The sequence below is a fragment of the Arachis hypogaea genome, chromosome 18 (genome assembly GCF_003086295.3).
Source record: "Arachis hypogaea cultivar Tifrunner chromosome 18, arahy.Tifrunner.gnm2.J5K5, whole genome shotgun sequence".
NCBI classification, from domain to species: Eukaryota; Viridiplantae; Streptophyta; class Magnoliopsida; order Fabales; family Fabaceae; genus Arachis; species Arachis hypogaea.
The window spans coordinates 107,168,938-107,174,151 of NC_092053.1; the positions used below are offsets into that span (position 1 = coordinate 107,168,938).

A 5,214-nucleotide genomic window follows, 5' to 3' on the forward strand; every position below is an offset into this window, starting at 1 on the left:
CATTAATCAACTTGATGCCCAAGTTTCATGGCTTACCTGCTCAGGAGCCTATCAAGCACCTAAGAGATTTTCAGACAGCCTGTTCTACTGTTAGGCGTCACAGTGCGAATGAAACTTCTATTTTGTTAACCGCCTTCCCGTTTTCTCTTGAGGAAAAGGCAAGGGAGTGGTACTACTCCCAACCTGAAGCAACTGTTACCAACTGGGATACGCTCAGGAGAGAATTTTTGGAAAAATACTTTTCAGCTGAAGTTACAAACAGACTAAGGAAAGAGATCTCATGCATTGTTCAAGGTGAATCAGAAACTCTTTATGAGTACTGGGAGTGTTTTAAGAACCTTTTAGACGCATGCCCCCATCACATGATTGACAGGCTAGTGTTGATCAGCTATTTCACTCAAGGCATGAAGCCTCGGGATAAAACTACACTAGATGGTGCTAGTAATGGTTATCTGAAGAAGTACAAGACCGCAGATGAAGCATGGCAACTGATCAGCGACTTAGCTGAGTCCACCAGGAATCACAGGCACAGAAGCAACCACTCCAAAGCTGTTGCAGAGGTTTCCTCTGGCACTGAGACCTCTGCTCTTACACAAAGTATATGTGAAATGACTAACCTACTGAAGCAAATGCAGTTAAATCAACAACAAACTCATCCTTCCCCACCACAACAAAGCCAACAGTTAGTTCCACAAAGAGTATGCGGAATATGTGCTGATTATAGTCATTATACTGATGAATGCCCGCAGCTCCAACAAGAAGACAACACTGTGGCAGCTACTCATAACTTCTATGACCGTCCGAATCAAGGATACAATCAACAAGGTGGCAACTACAACTAGGGTGGACACTATAACCAAGGATGGCAAGACAACTCCAACCAAAGTTGGAAAGATAACTCCAACCATGGCTGGAGGGACAACTATAATAGAAAAGGCCGAGATAACAATGGAAACCAGAGGTGGAATAACAACAACAGACAGCAGAATCAGAACCAACCTTACAGAGCTCCTCACCTAAGGCAATCACAAGGACCCCAGCACAACCAACAACAGGTCCCTTGGATCACTTATCCCAATTCCTCATCAAATGACGAGATGCTTCATTCTCTTGCACAAGGACAACAAGACATGCAGACTACACTAAACTCTATTCTAAATGGTCTGAATGCCACTTTACAAGCTCTCGCCGCCGGGATAGATTCATTACCTACTTCCACTAACCAACCTTTAAGCTCCAGTGGAATTCCTTCTCAAACCTTACCTAACCCCAAGGGTGGCATCAATGCCATCACTTTAAGGTCTGAAACCACACTGCCAGAGAGGAATCAGGAGGAGCCAAGCCCAATAGAACACGCCCCAATTGAAGCCTCAGTGGAAGTAGAAGATGCTGAAATGGAAGATGCTGAAGATGAAGATAAAGTACAAGACAAGTTTGAAGAAGAAGTAGCTCAGCAAAGGAATAGACCACCAAAGGATACAGAAGCTGCAAGTGGCGCCATCCCTATCCCATTCCCACATCTTGCAAGGAAGTCCAGAAAGCAGATGGAACTTGATCCTAAAATGGTAGAAATTTTCAAAAAGGTTGAGGTAACTGTTTCCCTTTTTTATGTTATTCAGCAAGTACCTAAATATGCAAAGTTTCTAAAAGATTTATGCATTCATAAAGAGAAAATTAATGAATTAGAAACTATCCCTTTAGGTAGTTCTATATCTGCTTTAATGGGAGGTATACCTGAAAAATGTAGTGATCCAGGTCCATGCATGGTTAACTGTACCATTGGAGTGTAATATTTTCTAATTGCATGTGTGACTTAGGAGCGTATGTTAGTATAATTCCATTATCTATATATGATACTCTAAGGCTCCCTCCATTAAAAAGGTCGGCAGCTCGTTTTGTGTTAGCAGATAAAAGCATTATTACAGTAGTTCAAATTGCTGAAGATGTATTAGTGAGTATTAAGGGGCTCACATTTCCCATTGACTTCTATATCCTGGAAATGCCCCCTAATGATTCAGGAAGACCATCATCAATCCTGCTTGGAAGACCATTCCTGAAAACTTCGAAGTTCAAGCTGGATGCATTCTCAGGAATTTACTCCTTTGAGATAGATGGCAGAACAGTAAGTTTCAGTTTAAATGAAGCTATGAAGCACCCTCCAGAAGATCATTCTATCTTTCAGTGCGACATCATTAATGAAACTATAGCTGAAGTTCACCGAGAAGAATTAGAAGAGAAGCACATAGAGCAAGGTCCAAGTGTAGGGACACCCTCTGAACATAATGAAGACACTTTACCATTATCACTAGCACCGGATGATCCAGAGCCTAGCCAAGAGCCTAAATCAGAATTGAAGCCCCTTCCTCCACACCTCAAGTATACTTACCTTGAGGATAATCAAAAGTTCCGGGTTATCATTGCAAGGGAACTCACTTCTCAACAAGAGGAACAACTGCTTAGTGTACTAAGAAAGCACAAGAAAGCAATTGGATGAAGTTTGGCGGATATAGTAGGCATCAGTCCACAAGTTTGTGAGCACAGAATATATCTAGAAGAGGAATCAAAACCCGTCCGTCAACCCCAAAGAAGATTGAATCCCACCATCTTAGAAGTTGTCAAGAAAGAAGTAATCAGGCTACTTGAAGCATATATCATTTACCCCATCTCAGACAGTGAATGGGTCAGTCCAGTACAAGTGGTGCCCAAGAAGTCCGGAGTCACAACAATAAAGAATGAGCATGGAGAGCTTCTGGCAACTAGAGTACAGAATTCATGGAGGGTTTGCATTGACTATAGGCGTCTCAACCAAGCTACTCGAAAGGATCACTACCCCTTGCCATTTATTGATCAGATGCTCGATCGCCTGTCAGGTAAATCCCATTATTTCTTTTTAGACGGTTATACAGGTTACTTTCAAATTCATATAGCTCCTGAAGATCAGAAAAAGACCACTTTTATGTGTCCCTTTGGAGCGTACGCATACAAAAAGATGCCTTTTGGCTTATGTAATGCACCGGTTACTTTCCAAAGATGCATGATGAGTATCTTTTCAGATCTTATTGAGAACTGTAAGGAAGTATTTATGGATGATTTTAGCATATATGGTGATTCATTTGACCTCTTCTTGGATAGTTTAGCTAGAGTATTAGACAGGTGTGTTAGTTCAAACCTTGTACTAAATTTTGAAAAATGTCACTTTATGGTAAAACAAGGGATTGTTCTAGGACATGTTGTTTCTAATACAGGTATTTCTATAGATCCAGCAAAGGTGGATGTCATTTCTAGTTTACCTTACCCCTCCTCCGTGAGGGAAGTCCATTCGTTCCTTGGCCATGCAGGTTTTTACAGGAGATTTATTAAGGACTTCAGTAAGGTAGCATTACCTTTATCCAGACTGTTACAAAAAGATATTAAGTTCGAATTCAGTGAAGATTGCATGAAAGTGTTTAATAAGCTGAAAATTGTCCTGACTCAAGCTCCAATTGTGAGAGGACCAGATTAGAGCCAGCAATTTGAAATTATGTGTGATGCCTCCAACTATGCAGTAGGAGCGGTGCTAGCTCAACGCGAAGGTAAGGAACCCTTCGTAATTGCTTATGCATCTAAGACCTTAGATGCTGCTCAGTCTAATTACACTACTACTGAAAAAGAGCTTCTAGCTATTGTTTTTGCTCTGGATAAATTTTGAGCCTATTTACTTGGTACTAAGGTAGTAGTATACTCAGACCATGCAGCTCTAAAATATTTATTAGCTAAAAAAGAGTCTAAACCAAGATTGATACGTTGGATACTGTTGCTGCAAGAATTTGATTTAGAAATTAAGGATAGGAGTGGTAACCAGAATTTAGTGGCAGACCACTTGAGTCGCCTTGAACACATTAAAGATGACTCCACTCCTATCAATGATACTTTCCCATTTGATAGTTTGCAAGCAGTATCTGAAGTAGTTCCTTGGTATGCACCTGTAGCTAATTATCTAGTTAGCCATACTTTCTCTCCCAATTTTACTAAGCATCAAAGGGACAAGCTGAAAAGCGAATCTAAATATTATATATGGGATGACCCATACTTATAGAGGTGTGGTGCTGACCAGGTAATTAGAAGGTGTGTGCTCCAATCAAAATTCCAGTCCATTTTAGAGGCCTGCCACTCTTCTGAGAGTGGAGGACATTTTGGCCCTCAAAAAGCAGCTAGAAAAATCTTAGACTGTGGATTCTGGTGGCCTACTCTTTTTAAAGACGCTGCTAAATTTTGTAAATCTTGTTCTCCATGCCAAAGGTTTGGTAATATATCCAAGAGGGATGAGATGCCTCAACAGATTATGCTTTTCTATGAAATTTTTTATGTTTGGGGCATTGACTTCATGGGTCCATTTCCAAACTCTAATGGTTACCTTTATATACTGTTAGCTGTAGACTATGTTTCTAAATGGGTAGAAGCAATTCCTACCTGTACTGATGATGTTAATACTGTTGTTTCCTTTGTTAGAAACCATATTATCTGTCGCTTTGGATCACCACGAGCAATCATGAGCGATCAAGGCACTCACTTTTGTAACAGGAGACTAACAGGATTACTGAAGAAGCATGGGATTGTTCATAAAGTAGCAATAGCTTATCATCCCCAGACCAATGGACAAGCAGAAGTGTCTAACAGAGAAATCAAACGCATTTTGGAGAAGATAGTAAAGCCTCATAGGAAAGACTGGAGTGCCAGGCTACAAGATGCACTCTAGGCATATAGAACAACGTATAAGACACCCATTGGGATGAGCCCCTTTCGCTTGGGATACTGAAAGGGTTGCCACCTTCCAGTAGAGGTGGAGCACAAGGCTTTCTGGGCTGTAAGGGAATGCAATATGAATTTTGAAGAATCTGGTGCTGAAAGAAAGCTGCAGTTAGCAGAATTAGAGAATCTTCGCCTAGAAGCATAGGACAATTCCAGGTGATACAAAGAGAAGATGAAGGCTGTCCATGACAAGCACATAAAAAGGAGAGAATTCAGACCAGGGGAGTTAGTTCTTCTTTATAACTCCAGATTGAGGCTTATGCCAAGCAAACTAAGATCAAGATGGGAAGGTCCCTATAGAGTAGAAAAGGCAGAGCCATACGGAGTTTTTCACCTGCGTCATCCTTCTAGCTCTAAATTCATCAAGGTCAATGGACATCGCCTAAAGCTTTATCATGGAGAAAAGACGAAGGATCATAAAGAGCT

At 40.9% G+C, this 5,214-nt stretch overlaps 1 non-coding gene across 1 annotated transcript; it reads right to left on the reverse strand.

Moving 5' to 3' along the window:
- Positions 1-260: 260 nt before the first annotated feature.
- On the reverse strand, positions 261-368 carry LOC112774359 (small nucleolar RNA R71). The gene has a single exon (XR_003188852.1). It is a non-coding gene; the product is annotated as a small nucleolar RNA R71 (small nucleolar RNA).
- Positions 369-5,214: the final 4,846 nt, after the last annotated feature.